Source organism: Megalobrama amblycephala, linkage group LG1 (assembly GCF_018812025.1).
Source record: "Megalobrama amblycephala isolate DHTTF-2021 linkage group LG1, ASM1881202v1, whole genome shotgun sequence".
Classification (NCBI taxonomy): domain Eukaryota; kingdom Metazoa; phylum Chordata; class Actinopteri; order Cypriniformes; family Xenocyprididae; genus Megalobrama; species Megalobrama amblycephala.
Window position 1 is genome coordinate 51,565,941 of NC_063044.1, and position 16,945 is coordinate 51,582,885.

The window sequence follows — 16,945 nt, forward strand, 5'->3', positions numbered from 1 at the left end:
TTTCGTTCCCTCGATTTACTAAACGTGCGCACGATTTACTATTTCGTTCCCTCGATTTACTGAAACGTCGATTTACTCCCTCGATTTACTAAACATGTGCGCACGATTTACTATTTCGTTCCCTCGATTTACTGAAACATGTGCACGATTTACTATTTCGTTCCCTCGATTTACTGAAACGTGCGCACGATTTACTATTTCGTTCCCTCGATTTACTAAAACATGTGCGCACGATTTACTATTTCGTTCCCTCGATTTACTAAACATGTGCACGATTTACTATTTCGTTCCCTCGATTACTACTGAAACGTGCGCACGATTTACTATTTCGTTCGATTTACCTCGATTTACTGAAACGTGCACGATTTACTATTTCGTTCCCTCGATTTACTGAAACGTGCACGATTTACTATTTCGCTCCCTCGATTTACTGAAACATGTGCACGATTTACTATTTCACTCCCTCGATTTACTGAAACATGTGCACGATTTACTATTTCGTTCCCTCGATTTACTGAAACGTGCGCACGATTTACTATTTCGTTCTCTCGATTTACTGAAACGTGCGCCCGATTTACTATTTCGTTCCCTCGATTTACTAAACGTGCGCACGATTTACTATTTCGTTCCCTCGATTTACTAAACATGTGCGCACGATTTACTATTTCGTTCCCTCAATTTACTGAAACGTGCACGATTTACTATTTCGTTCCCTCGATTTACTGAAACGTGCGCCCGATTTACTATTTCGTTCCCTCGATTTACTAAACGTGCGCACGATTTACTATTTCGTTCCCTCAATTTACTGAAACGTGCGCACGATTTACTATTTCGTTCCTTCGATTTACTAAACATGTGCGCACGATTTACTATTTCGCTCCCTCGATTTACTGAAACGTGTGCACGATTTACTATTTCGTTCCCTCGATTTACTGAAACGTGCGCCCGATTTACTATTTCGTTCCCTCGATTTACTAAACATGTGCGCACGATTTACTATTTCGTTGCCTCGATTTACTAAAACATGTGCGCACGATTTACTATTTCGTTCCCTCGATTTACTAAAATGTGCGCACGATTTACTATTTCGTTCCCTCGATTTACTGAAACGTGCGCACGATTTACTATTTCGTTCCCTCGATTTACTAAACATGTGCGCACGATTTACTATTTCGTTCCCTCGATTTACTAAAATGTGCGCACGATTTACTATTTCGTTCCCTCGATTTACTGAAACGTGCGCATGATTTACTATTTCGTTCCCTCGATTTACTAAACATGTGCGCACGATTTACTATTTCGTTCCCTCGATTTACTGAAACGTGCGCATGATTTACTATTTCGTTCCCTCGATTTACTAAAATGTGCGCACGATTTACTATTTCGTTCCCTCGATTTACTGAAACGTGCGCATGATTTACTATTTCGTTCCCTCGATTTACTAAAATGTGCGCACGATTTACTATTTCGTTCCCTCGATTTACTGAAACGTGCGCATGATTTACTATTTCGTTCCCTCGATTTACTAAACATGTGCGCACGATTTACTATTTCGTTCCCTCGATTTACTAAACATGTGCGCACGATTTAGTATTTCGTTCCCTCGATTTACTGAAACGTGCGCATGATTTACTATTTCGTTCCTTCGATTTACTAAACATGTGCGCACGATTTACTATTTCGTTCCCTCGATTTACTGAAACGTGCACGATTTACTATTTCTCTCCCTCGATTTACTGAAACATGTGCACGATTTACTGTTTCGTTCCCTCGATTTACTGAAACGTGCGCACGATTTACTATTTCGTTCCCTCGATTTACTAAAACATGTGCGCACGATTTACTATTTCGTTCCCTCGATTTACTAAACATGTGCGCACGATTTACTATTTCGTTCCCTCGATTTACTAAAATGTGCGCACGATTTACTATTTCGTTCCCTCGATTTACTAAACATGTGCGCACGATTTACTATTTCGTTCCCTCGATTTACTAAAATGTGCGCACGATTTACTATTTCGTTCCCTCGATTTACTGAAACGTGCACGATTTACTATTTCGCTCCCTCGATTTACTGAAACATGTGCACGATTTACTATTTCGTTCCCTCGATTTACTAAACATGTGCGCACGATTTACTATTTCGTTCCCTCGATTTACTAAAACATGTGCACACGATTTACTATTTCGTTCCCTCGATTTACTAAAATGTGCGCACGATTTACTATTTCGTTCCCTCGATTTACTAAACGTGCGCACGATTTACTATTTGAAAATGACGAAAAACACTGTATTACACATGCCAGACAAGTAGGTGGCGATGTCACTTTGTAAAGAAACACTAGAGCACTCGTGCCAAATGCACAAACCATATTTTTACATTTTAATGCACTTTGATATTCTTCATTATTTCCCTATAGCAGATAATAAATCGAAAATCTTGCACATTCACAGAAAACATGTTGAAAAATAAGGTGGATAGACTAAACATGTAATAGCTACGCATGTGCATGACGTCACTGTTTTCGCAGATTCACGTTTTTGCAGATGACAACATTATAGTTTTCAAAAACTTGCACTTTGAAGCCAGTTTTCAAAAGTTAGCATTTTTAGGCCACCAAACGCTGTTGTCGTGCAAATAAACAATCAAAACACATAAAAAGTTTTCTGTTTTCAGTTGAAAATGGTGTCGTGTAAACAGCCCCTAAAAGCGGCTAATAATTTCAAAATGGTCAAATATCAGCAATTTAATCTGCTTGACTGATCTAGGCTATCTGATTGAATATGACATTTATAAAAGGAAGCCATTTGCAGTAAACAGATGCTATAATCATCATCTCCACATTAGAGAGGATAATTTCTCTCAGCTGGCACTGAAGGCTTGTTTTGCTGGATATTCCTTCTCTAATCTCTTCCTTCTGGAATAATCCCACCTCCGTGCGCCGCTTTAAGACGTTTTTGGCCCCAAACGAAAAACACTGTGCCCTAGTTACAGAGCTGTATAGGATTCAGTCTGAAACACACAGAGCTCCATGGCTTCTTTGAATGGGGGTTATTATCATTGTAAGTTGTTTTAGATCGCATGTATGTTTTCTCTCATGTCATGTAGTTAAGGCCTGTCAGAGTGATTCATAATGATACAGACAGTTTCGTAATAAGGGGCCGCAGGTCTCTCGTCGCTCGCTTGCGCTGGAGTGTTTTATTTTGGGGCTGAGGACAGCAGACAGAAGCTATTAGCCTTTGGTCATCTGAGCTGGAATAATAATCCTTTGTGTCAAAGCTATTCATGGATGAGCTGTTGTTGTGTTCGTTTGTGGAGAGGTCATCCACATTACGACGAGAGGACCGCCGCTAATTGCACTGCATTCGTTCCACCATTCAGAGCTGGTTTCATTTGTATGGACCAGTTTTCACAGAGACCATCACATCTTGCCTAAACACCTCAGATAGCCTACAAGTATGGCCCACAATTTGAAGTTTTACAGCAGTCAGAGAAAAATTAATGTTATAAAGTCAAGGGTCAAGAGCCCAACTTAACCAAACACTGATTGCCATAATGGTAACTACATACTTTATTATTTTCAATAAAACATCTAGACCTCTGTTCATTTTCAAGAAGATCTTCTGTACATATAGGAAACAAACAGTGTCAAACTGTTTTGTAAACTGGTTTCACAGCCACATGTTTCTGCTTGTCTCTTCTTGTTTTTCTGGTCTTGTTTCTCCGTCCTTCAGTGATTCTGCTTGTTAACAGCAGGTGTTCATCAGTGTCTGAATTCAATCACTTCTTTTCATTCACTATCTCATATGGACTATATTAGTCAACTAATGTAGGGAATAGTGAATGAGGGTATAGGGTGTGATTTGGAACACAGCCTCTGAGTGTCGACTTTGAGTGCTGTTAATTCACAGAATATTCCTGTAGGCTACTTTCTTGAAAGTGACAAATAATACCCAGAATGCATTGTTTTCTACAGTACATTACTGTTTTAATAGAAAATGGTACGTTACTGTCAGAATTTGCTGTTTTTTACTGCAAGGTTTTACACATGTGAACATAAATACATATCAAATACATAGGCCTATCAAAGTGCATTGTTTGCCATCTGATACCATCACTATGGTAGGTTTTCGATCTTTATGCAAAGTATTCCACTCAAAAAAAAAATAAAATAAAAATAACTATATGGTTTTGTTAACTAAGGCCTATTATGAGAAAATCTACTCAAAGTAGACATGTTCTGATTATATAGTGAGATTCCATTAAAGGGTTAGTTCACCCAAAAATGAAAATAATATCATGTATTACTCACCCTCATGTCGTTTCACACTCGTAAGACCTTCGTTCATCTTCGGAACACAAATTAAGATATTTTTGTTGAAATCCGATGGCTCAGTGAGGCCTCCATAGGGAGCAATGCCATTTCCTCTCTCAAGATCCATAAAGGTACTAAAAACATTTAAATCAGTTCATGTGAGTACAGTGGTTCAATATTAATAGCGACGAGAATATTTTTGGTGCGCCAAAAAAAACCAAAATAACAACTTATTTAGTGATGGCTGATTTCAAAACACTGCTTCAGGAAGCTTCGGAGCACAAATGAATCAGTGTGTCGAATCATGATTCAGATTGCGTGTCAAACTGCCAACTGCTGAAATCACGTGACTTTGGCGCTCCGAACCGCTGATTCGATACACTGATTCATTTATGCTCCGATGCTTTCTGAAGCAGTGTTTTGAAATTGGCCATCACTAAATAAGTTGTTATTTTGTTTTTTTTTGGCGCACCAAAAATATTCTTGTCGCTTTATAATATTAATATTCAACCACTGTACTCACATGAACTGATTTAAATATGTTTTTAGTACATTTATGGATCTTGAGAGAGGAAATGTCATTGCTCCCTATGCAGGCCTCACTGAGTCATCGTATTTCAACAAAAATATCTTAATTTGTGTTCCAAAGATTAATGAAGGTCTTATGGGTGTGAAACGGCATGAGGGTGAGTAATAAATGACATTATTTTCATTTTTTGGGTGAACTAACTCTTTAAGGAATGAGTAGTGCCATACAGTGAATACTAGCTAACTTTCGCAAAAGCAAAATTTTTTCGTTGTAAACTCCAAATATACCTCACTCAAAAATAAATATTTAATGCCCCCCCCCCAAAAAAAAATGTTAGCAGACAAACACTCTTTTCATTAATTAGCCGTTTCCTCACAGAAGTAGTTTATTCAGCTTATAACTCTCCACTGACAGACATTTAAAAAAATTATCCTCGAGGCTCCCCATAGCGGAGGGTCTCTGACTCAAAGGTTCAGATCCTTCATTTCAAATGATTGTTTCTGCAATGCATAGAGTTTCTTCACTTCATCTGGTTAATGTAAAATAATGTCTGTTGTTGTCTGCATGCGCTCAGGACTGCCATTCAGCCGTACTGTAGTGCTCCATCTAGTGGTGGACACCCTGGAAGTGCAGCACAGCAAGTCAGATTGCTCAGGAGGATGACTGCTTATTTCTCTTGCCCAGTTTAGTAACAGTTTGGGGATCACATCTCTGTGTGTAATAAAAACCCAAACCTAAACAAATCACGTGTCTTCATTAAGGAGAAACTTAGCAATGTCTGTCAGCCACTTTAAATTTTGCATGGTTTTTAACTAGGGTGCATTCTGATTGGTTGTCATCTTTTATTTTTCGTTCATCTGTGCCGTTATCGTTATAGTGGTGTGGACTTCCATATTCTTGTAGAATATGAATGGTTATTAAAACTTTATATTGTTAGTAGTTATCGTCCTTGGTGTGAATTAACGGGAATGTAGCGGTATGAGTTAAATACTCGCATTTTCAGAAGGTTTTTAAATGGCTCTTATTTCTGAAGAAATCTGTGAAAAAAGAGTAGATTGGAAATGAATCATGCTTATTAAATTACTATATTTAAGCTGATGACTTCTGCATGCGATAATGTTTGCATATGGTTGATCTGCTGTTCATGTTAAATAACATCATGAAGTGCATTACCAATAAAACAAGGTCCAACAAGCTCCTTTACACAATTTATTAAAATATTTTAATGAATTCTGTACATCGCAATGAACAAATGTCACTTGATTTTACAAATCTATTGTCTCTGTGCTTTACTATTGGAATGAAACAAATACAAATGGATAAAAAAGGACTTTATCTTTAAATTCAAACAATGAAAAACATTTCAGTAAAAAAAGGCCTGTAAAATCTGGTCCCCTAGGCCTCATTTTGGTTGATTTGGTCCAGAGTCTTGAGATGAGCAAACGAGCTCACAGGTGTTTCCGTTTCTCTGTTCTTGGCTTCGTGATTCAGCAGAATCACAGTGAAAAACTTCACAACAAAGCTTCATAGATTTATCAAGCCGAGACCTTGAGGACAGGAGCGTTTTGTACAATGCCATGTTGAAATTGTGGCAATCTTTTTATTGAAGAAAGTCTCTCCAAGGTGCACGTCCTTATCAAATAACAGCAGCATTTGACGAGGCACTCGGCATCAGTTTTCAGATGGTTTCAATCGCTCCTCCTGGATCTTTTTGCCGCAGTTCATGGCCAACGTTGCCACGGCGTACGAGGACAGAATCACGATGGTGCTCCCGACAAAATTAGAGGAGGCTCCTCTCGTGGCCACACGCATCGTCCTGCGGGGATAAACCGAGTCTGGGACGCTTGTGCTCACTGTGTGGCTGATGGGCTCCATGTCTGCTCAGGTAGAGACGAGAAGTCTTCAAGCACAGCTGACCGATGTGATCAATGCCTAGGCTCCAGCAGACCTCTTTATATAAGGGCCACGACTGAGTCCCAAGACACGTCAGATCCCTAATGGGAAACACCAGATTGCGTCAATAGGATGAGAAATAGATACCCACAGGCATGGTCAGGTAGACGTGAGGATCATAATGCGTTAAGCTCATTAGAACTGGCAAAGAGGCACGTAGGTAAACAGCTCTGCCTTCAGACGTGTGAAAACGATTTACTCTTATGGATGTTTATAACTCATGCGAGGGCATGCTGAAGGGCACGGAAAGCAAATAGAGCTCCCAACCGCAAGATCATGGGTTCGATTCCCGGGAAACTAAGTAAATATTGAATGCACTGTGAATGTAATATATCAATATTTTCTCTTGCTGGTTGTTTTATGGACTACAGTTTAGATTTTATGGCAAATTATAGAAGACAAACAAGTTAGCAAAAGGAAATGAGTATAAACTACACAGATTAAATACAAATGCGCTAATCAGACAGGAGAAGCTCGGCTAAAAATGTCTCAATGACATTTAATCTGGCAGGTTTATTGATATAGCACATTATTTTATACACAGCGGAAATTCAAAATGTTTCACACAGGCATTGTAAAAAAAAAAAGATTATAAAGAAATGAAATAAAAAGGTTTGCTTTAAATAGACAAATAATAAGAAAAAGAAAAAATGTCAATTAAAATAATAACAAATTATTTAAATATACCTAATTTAAAAATTAAATGTTTGTATATTTGTAATACATAAAATGTTTGAATAATTAAAAAATACATACAAATAAAAATAATGAATTTAAAATAATAAAAACATATTGAATTAAATAAATATAATGGAAAATATATATAATTTTAAAATACTCTAGGAAAACATTTAAAAAAAACTTGGACCAAAGATCCTCTTGGAAGAAAAGGTTCTATATGGAATCTTAAAGGGTTCCGTCAGGCGTATCATATTTAGAACCTTTTAGGGTTCCTATCATGTTTATGAATTTAGTTCTAATTAATCAGTTTTGCTTTAATTATTTTTTAGTTACTTTTTTCTTTTTACAAAATTGAAATAACTTGTTAAACATGAAACCATCATTTAAGACATTTCTCCTTATATAGAACTTTTTTGGCATAAGGCATCCTTTAAGATTTTTTTTAAGATTTTCTGAGAGTGGAGTGCGGTTGCCAGGATACTGTTAAGCCGTTTCTAAGGTGTTCTGAGTGATTTTCAGAGTGTTTTCTTCCTGTCCAGTCTGAAAATGATCCTTCACCCTCATGTTCCTGTGACTCTAGTTACTAGATATGGCTCTGGTTTCTCCTTCAGTGTAAGATTGTGGGTTTTTAATACATTATAGATTCACATTTACATCATATAATACATACTTATAATATGAATTTAATTTCAAAACCATGAGTCTATATGATGCCAAGGTCACCAGAGGTTGTGTTGGGGCGTCACATTAATAGGTCACATCTGTTAGACAGCAGGTGTAGTAAGTCTTTCTCAGGTGTTTACACACCTTTAAGACCTGCCCTGAAGGGATTATTTGGACTGTCTGAGCGCTGTGGTCACTCAATGCCACCTGTTACAGCATCTGTGTACAGAGACAAACACTCAGAGAGGTCAGATCTTCCAGCACATGAATGAGCACAACCCAATGTTGCTGTTGATGAGATTTAGTGCTATTTGTGAACTCAATCATCACTAGTACTACTGATGTCACTATAGTGATGTGATCCAAACTTAAACTTCAGTGTGTGTGTGTGTGTGTGTCGTCTCGCAGTGTGCCTTAACAAACAACCATGCCACAACCCAGAACATTGTGACAGCAACTTGTGACCGCTCATAAATTCAGAAAATATACATATGTAATGCTAAAGATTTTATTTCAATGAAAATTATTCCTTGCATGCACAGCTCATATTAATAATAAATCAATACATTATTTAACTGCAGTGTATTTTTCAGTATTGCATAAAAGATCGGATGCTGAAGCATGAATTCAAGAAAAAAAAAATTATGAGTTTGCATTGAATTCTTCTATTTTACATTTATGCTCTTGACAAAAAATCACTGAATATCACAGCAGAAGCATGTGTGTCTGTAAATCAGTAAATCTGTCCGGTGTTAGTTCATTAATTTGACCTGCTGCAGATAATCAGTCTGTCTCTGGCTCTGAATTAAACTGATCTTCTCATTCTCATTCTGCAGGCCAAGCTGCTTTACTGCCTGACCAGACAGACAAACACACACACACATGGTGTAAAAATGAGCTTCCTACTGGGTTTCTATCGCTGCAATATCATTTATATTAAAATGAATGATTCAGTCTTGGGTTTTTTGTCTAGAGCTCATCTTTGTTTTGGCCTTCACCAGTTAGAAGACTTAAAGGGGACCTATAATGCCCCTTTCACAAGATGTAATATAAGTCTCTGATGTCCCCAGAATGTGTCTTTGAAGTTTCAGCTCAAAATACCTCACAGATCATTTATTATAGCTTGTCAAATTTGCCCCATTTGGGTGTGAGCAAAAACACATCATTTTTGTGTGTGTCCCTTTAAATGCAAATGAGCTGCTGTTCCCTGCCCCTTTCCAGAAGAGGGCGGAGCTTTAACAGCTTGCACTTCAGTTGCTCAACAACAACAAAGCCGGGGAATCTCACGCAGCCAAAATGAGGATTGTCAGTAACGGTGTTCAGCCTTACATTGCTCAAACCGGAGTCGACACTGATGGAGGAAGAAGTTACAACTTTTAGAATGAAACTGGACATTTCTGAACGGTTAGTGGATAAATTTATAAAGTTGCTGTGGAGTTGATTCAACTCATCGACTAGCATGTGCCGTCATGTTAATCTTTTGTGCAAATCCAGCGTTGAATTGACGGCATGACAACAACAGTCTACTACAACAACTCTTCCTCTTCTCTAAAGCAGCACAACATGGACTCACCCCCTTAGATGTATGTTCTCGGGGGCGGGTTTATGTAAATTTTTGGGTTAATGATGTCACTAACCCAGGAAGAAGCTTGTTGTAGTCCCTACCAGCCGTTTATTGTAGTCCTTAACAAGTGATTTCTGTAAAAGAAAATATCTCCCTTTGCATTGAACTTTGCAGATGTTGTTTATGCTCAAACAGCAACATTACACACTAACTACAGTTAAAAAAGTGAAATCATAATCAACCACCCCTTTAAATTATTATCTATTTAAATTTGTCAGATTTGACCAAGAAATATACATTTTCTTTATCATACAGCTTTAAAATAGTTTAAACTGCTCTGACAGACTGATACTGATGGTTTATTGGTGAATCTCATGAAGTCATAAAGATATACTAAGGCATAAAGAAAATAAAGTAATGGAGTAATAATATATCAGTCTCATATTATTTTATTAATGTTAAATAATATATCGCAAAAACATTCTTTCTTTTTCTTTTTTATTATTATTGATTTATTCCTTCAAAAAGTTTTACTACAATGTTTTGTGTAGTTGGCTGGTTATAGTGACTCCCACTTAACCAGCTAGTTTGATGATCCACTGACTACTAATAGTAGATTAAATAATGTTTGTGTGAGCAATTGATTTTCATCCTGAATAAGGCTGTCAAACCGAAACGCGCTGAGCAACACTTTTAATGTTTTAATGACTTAGCCCAGTTTATTAAAGGCTTTTTACACCTAACCACGTGAGTGACTTGGAATTATTTGTTATATCGCTCAAACATATTTAATATCAATATAATAAACTAGGCTATAGGTAATACCATAATTAAGTACTTAATTCTCATAAAATAACTTAGTGATATCAAAATGGCAATATTATAGTCTGAGGTAAGACGTCCTAGACAGGGTTTTAACAGCGTCAAACGAGACTAATATTACCATGAAAGGGTCGAAATCACTTTAGGGTGTCAGAATCTACCTGCTATGACCAGAAGAGGGCGCGCGTGCACAATGACAGAGCTCTGGGTAGAACTTTCCGACGCCGCTCGTGCACAACAGCGCCTCACTACTGTGACGTATAGCGCTTGTTCCCGCCGGGCATTCAACCAGTCTGACAGCTGAGCCCGCGCAGATGAGATTCTAGCCAATCAGAGAGCCGGAAGCAAGGTCACCGTTCCCATAGGAGCAGAGGCGGCTAGAGGAAACCCGGGCACACAGAAAGAGCAGCGTAATAAAGGGTTTTGTTTTTTATCTCTATCTTTTTCTTAACACACTCGTTTGATGCGCGTGAGTGTCGTTTGTTTTCCATTTGACGACACTTCTCGTGCACGTCTGACGGAGTATTTCACCGCGGCAATTTAGCTTTTTAAAGTGACAGAGCATTTAGAATGAAAAATAATTTACTGACCTTCATGTTTCGCGATTAAACCCTGTGGAACTTTTCTTTCTGTCGAACACAAAACAGCTGTTTGCTTTCCCTCCATTGTATATAATGGAAACAAACTTAAATTGACCAGGGTTCCCAAAAATAGTCAATATATGTCTGATTCACTGTATTCCAAGTCTTATGAAGTCAGTTTCATTTTTCAGTTATGAAGTCATATGATGCTTTGTGTGAGTGACGAATTTAACTCAGTATTCACTGAAAATCTCCTCTACTGTAAATCTCAAATGTTTGGAGGCCAATTTTTGCCACATACGAAAAAAATAAAAAATATGCTTTGGTTAATCCTAATTATGACAAACTAAGTCATAATTATGCGATTAAAAATTCATAATTAGGACATAAATTTAAATTATAACATTATAATATAGTCATAACTATGACATAAATTGAAATCATGTCCTAAAAGGTCATAATTTGACTTTTTATATCATAATTGACCCTTCGCCAGGGAGTTTGATTAACAAGTGATCTAACCAATCATAACGCCGAATCCGCCATTTTGTGAACTTGAACTTGAAAAATGGTGTGTATTGACGTCTTTCTGCGTTTGAAACAACATTCCTTCTGATGTTCATTCATGTTTATTTGATGCTATAAATGAACTAGTAGGAAGAGATGATCGGTTCACGAGCCGCTTGAGCTGAGGCGCTACAGCGATCTGTCATGACACATTAAAAAGCCACAAAATGGTTTTTATTGTTTGAATTTCTTAACAAATTACACAATTTGAAAGCTGGGACTTCATTTAATATCATAAGTAACCTGCTCTGTCTTGTCTGACGACGTGTTGTCAGTATCTTCTTTGCTCCGCGATGTATTTTTCACTCTGTGTGGTGTGACAGTTCCATGGCTTGTCGGACAAAGCAACAGTAACTAAGGGGGGCGGGTCTTTGCAAAGGGTCAATTATGAGTAAGTATGTCATAATTTTGATGTTACATCATAATTTAAATTTTTTATGTCATAGTTTTGACTATGTCATAATTGAGACTAAAGCATGATTGTTTTTCGTATGTGGTGCAGATTGGCTTTTTATTTGCTTATATTCAAAAATGATTTGCCTCATATCCAATCATAATATGGCAAGTTTGAATATAGTTTATGTAAATTATGATGACAGAACAACAATCCCCTTAAGCATGTTATTTTCATTTTAAAAATATGACACTGATCATTCACCTATATGTCATAGACTCATAGGGGAGCACTGATTCATTCTGCCATTAAGAACAATTTTGTCACTGAATACGTAATGAATGATGTCCGTCTGCCGGGTAGTCTTACTCATGGACCAACAGCTTGTGTGTGTGTGTGTGTGTGTGTGTGTGTGTGTGTGTGTGTGTGTGTGTGTGTGTGTGTGGAATAAGATCCTCCTCAGCCGGTGTCTCTGGCAGAATGTCTGAAGGATTTTGGACTAAATCTTCAACTCAACTTCAAGACGTCAATGTGAGCATCACAGAAATCCCACATGTCACATGACAAAAATGATACTGTTTACAATGTAAAACTGAAAAAAAACATTTTCATCAGTATTTCATTTAGTAGTAAAAATCATTTTAGATTTATGCTTAGAAGCAACATTATTTGTTAATAGACTGAGATGAATCTAAATCCTGCACACTTTAAACATTTGCATCATCACAGTAATATTTAATGAGCATCGTCCTGTCAATCGACTGATTGATTTGAGTATACAAGGCACTATATTCTTTTTGTTTCAATAGAGTTAGAAAAATACATTTAATTCCCGTTGTATAATTTGCTCAGGTTAATGGATCTTGTTGATATTAAATATTTTTATTGCAAAACAAGACAAAAATAAAGATTTTTGGCAGTAACTTCAACAAATAAAGTGGGTGTAGTTCATCACATTAACTCTGAACATGTTCCACAAAGTCACACAACACTGACTGTCTTCTTTTTCAACTCTACATCTATTGTTTTAGCATTTCAAACCTAGCAAACGTCCTTTTTGTGAGATGTGCTTAAACATTTGTTTGAACGTTTTCCAATATAAAGACATATATACACACAGTTTATGTGTGAAATGTGTTGGGGTCACAGTGGTACTGGATGACAGTGAAGTCAGTTGTTCTGGTGATCAGCACCATGGACAGAGACACAGCACTTCAGTGGAGATGAACTACAGCTCACTGTTGCTTCTGCTTGAGCTCAGAAACTGCTGAAAACCAGTGAATTAGAAACAAGCATCCAAAACTAGAGCCCCAACTGAGCTGTTTCCTAAAGTCTCATAGATAAAGAGAGAGAGAGATTCATCAGTATTTTATTGTTTTCTTGTAAAGAGTTGCCATCTTGTTAGATTTATGCTTAGAAGAAAAAAAAAAGCTTTCTGATTTTTATTATTTTTATACTCGCTTTATAATGTTGGGCTAAAAATAAGCCAAAGTAGTAACCCAGCTCTGGATTGGCATAGCACCTTTCAAACATTTTAGCACAATATAACACAATATACAGTGCCCTCCACAAATATTGACACCCTTAGTAAATATGAGCAAAGGTGGCTGTGAAATTGTTTTTTTTTTTATCTTTCATTCAAAAAATTCACAAAATTCTAACATTCATTGAAGAAAAAGAATTGAAAATGGGGGGAAAAGCTCATTATGAAATAAATGTTTTTCTCCAATACGTTTGCCACAATTATTGGCATCCCTAGAAATTCTTCTGAGTAAAATATCTCTGAACTATATTCCCATTCACATTTACATTTTTTAGCACACCGGGGTGATTAGGAGCATGAAATTGTGCAGCCATGACTTCCTGTTTTGTACTCCACAGGAGTACAAATATGTGTAAACACAAAGGCCAAATCCCCTTAATCATTCATCACAATGAGAAAAAGCAAATAATATAGTTCTGATGTGCAGCAAAAGATCGTTGAGCTTCACAAAATAGAAAATGGGTATAAGAAAAGAGCTAACGCATTGAAAATCCCCATTTCCACCATCAGGGAAATAATTAAAAAGTTTCAATCAACTAAAGATGTTACAAATCTTCATGGAAGAGGACGTGTGTCTAAATCGTCTTAATGCACACTGAGGAGGAAAGTTTGAGTGGCCAAAGACTCTTCAAGGATCACAGCTGGAGAATTGCAGAAATTAGTTGAGTCTTGAGTCTCAAAATTACCAAACAGAACCTACATCCCCACAAGTTGTTCGGGAGGGTTTCAAGAAAAATCCTTCTTTGCACATCCAAAAACAAACTCCAGCATATTCAGTTGTCAGACAAGACTGGAACTTCAAATGGGACGGCTTCCGTGGTAAGATGAAACTAAAAAAATTGCTTTTTGGCAGCAAACCCACCAGATGGGTTTGGTGCACACATGGATAAAAAGTACCCTATGCCCACGGTTAAATATACTGCTGGATCTTTAATGCTGTGAGCCTATTTTTCTGCTGGAGGTCCTGGACATCTTGTTCAGATACATGGTATCATGGATTCTATCAAATACCAACAGATAAAAAATCAAAACCTGACAACTTCTGCTAGAAATCCAATAATGGGCAGTGGTTGGATCGTCCATCAGGACAATGATCCAAAACAAACATCAAAACCAACACAAAAATGTGTCACTGAGCACAAAATGAAGCTTCTGCCATGGCCATCCCAGTTCCCTGACCTGAACCCTAAAGAAAATGAGTGGAGTGAACTGAAGAGAAGAAGCACCAACATGGAGCTGGAATCTGAAGGATCTGGAGAGATTCTGTATGAAGGAATGGTCTCTGATCTCTCCTCAGGTGTTCTCCAAACTCATCAGGCATTATAGAAGAAGACTCAGAGCTGTTATCTTGGGAAAAGGACATTGCAATAATTGGGTGCCAATAATTGTGGCCAACATGAACTAGAGAAAAACATTTATTTCATAATGAGCTTTTCCACCCATTTTCAATTCTTTTCCTTCAATGAAAGGTTAGAATTTTGTGAATTTTTTGAATGAAAGATCAAAAAGATAAACAATGCAGATTTATTTTTCACAGCCGCCTTTGCTCATATTTACTAAGGGTGCCAATAATTGTGGAGGACACTGTATATTACTAATATAACCCAACAATGTTAAAAAAATGACCCAAAATAGTAACCAAGTATGTGTAACAGTGATTGGATTAAAAAAAAAAAAACAACAACCATTGTTTACTGAAATATTTTATATAGTATCAAACATTTGGTGTTTGCATGTTAAATTAATGTCTGAGCTTTCAGTTTTTATCCATGGATGATGATCATAAAAATCATTTTCTTAATAATGAATATCTTTGTCTTGTTTTAAGATTGTTTGCATATCGTTTTGCTCACTTTGAAGCACGAACCTCAACAAAATAGCATGTTAACTGTCAATGTGCTGTCACTTTTTATTGCCTTTTTGTCCTATCACATAGTTTAGTAATTATCATAAATTAGGTATATCTCAATTTAAATTGAATTTGGACTGCATTACCATGAAACAGTATTTTAAAATCTTTTAGCGGGCTCATTTTTTGTGATATCAACTTCAAATTTGGAGCACAACTTGGTTAGACATGGCTTTGATTTTCTAGCAATTCTAGATTCCATTTTTTTGTAAAATATATATTTTGTATCAGAAAAACATGTCACTACATTTGCTGTACATTAAATGTAAATCTAAATCTAAACTTTTTTACACTTTCAAGTGCTTTCACTTCTGCAATAATCTGCTGAGTGTTTCAAGTTTGCTATCAGGACAAAACTAAATACACTTATATTCAAGATCTGAATATAATTCTGAAAACAGGTCTGAAATTGACAGTTTTGCTTTACATTTTTAGATATTTTTACTGGAAAACAAGGCAAAAATACTGATTAAGCAAATTGATTTTTTAATTTGCAGTGTATTTGGTAGTTATACATTCAGCACAATCCCTGTATACAGTAGAACTGACTTATTATAGGAGTCACCATCAATATCTTCTGAGAAGAATCTCACAATATACTGTAACACAGATACTGTCACTGTGCGTGAATCATTATGACTGCTGTGATTCGACCATGACATATTGATGAGTCTATCTGTAATGATGTCACCATAGGATGATAGTGTGTCAAATGTTTAACGTTCAGAACAGAGCAGCCGACATCTTTTCATACCTCTTACATCTGTTTCTGTGTCGGATGCCCCACAGGGCCCTGATTTGCTCAGATATTTTACAGAAGAGCAGATGCTCCAGACACCATCTGTTATTAAAGTAATGTGCTTCCAAACAAATATACTGCCACTGTAAACATACAGTGCTACAATATGTTCTTATGAAGTGTGAAACAAAACTCAGTATGCAACAGTAGTTTGACACCTTGTCATCACTAAACCTTATTATGTTTCATGTTTATTTCAGCAATTAACATCAGTTTGTTTGTATTCAGGGGATGGTCTTAAAATGGTTTGCCTCTTATTGGGAATGTAGATCCTTTTCAGTGAAGATTGGTAGCTATTTCTCTGCTTCAGCATCTATTACCTGTGGGGTCCCACAAGGGTCTATATTGGGTCCAGTCCAGTTTTCATTGTGCATGGTCCCTTTGGGAATGATTTTTAAGAAGTATGGTATTTCTTACCATCTGTAAATGAAATTTTAAATGAACTTTTAAATGAAAACAAAACAGAAATGATTACCTTTGGTCGCACAGCTTGTAGCCAGATGGTAAATGATAAGTCATTGGGAGTCATTTGTCGATATTTTATCGACAGATAAAGATGGTGGTTCGTAATTGCATCTTCTATTTAAAGGTGCAGTATGTAAGAATTCTGTCCGCTAGAGGCCT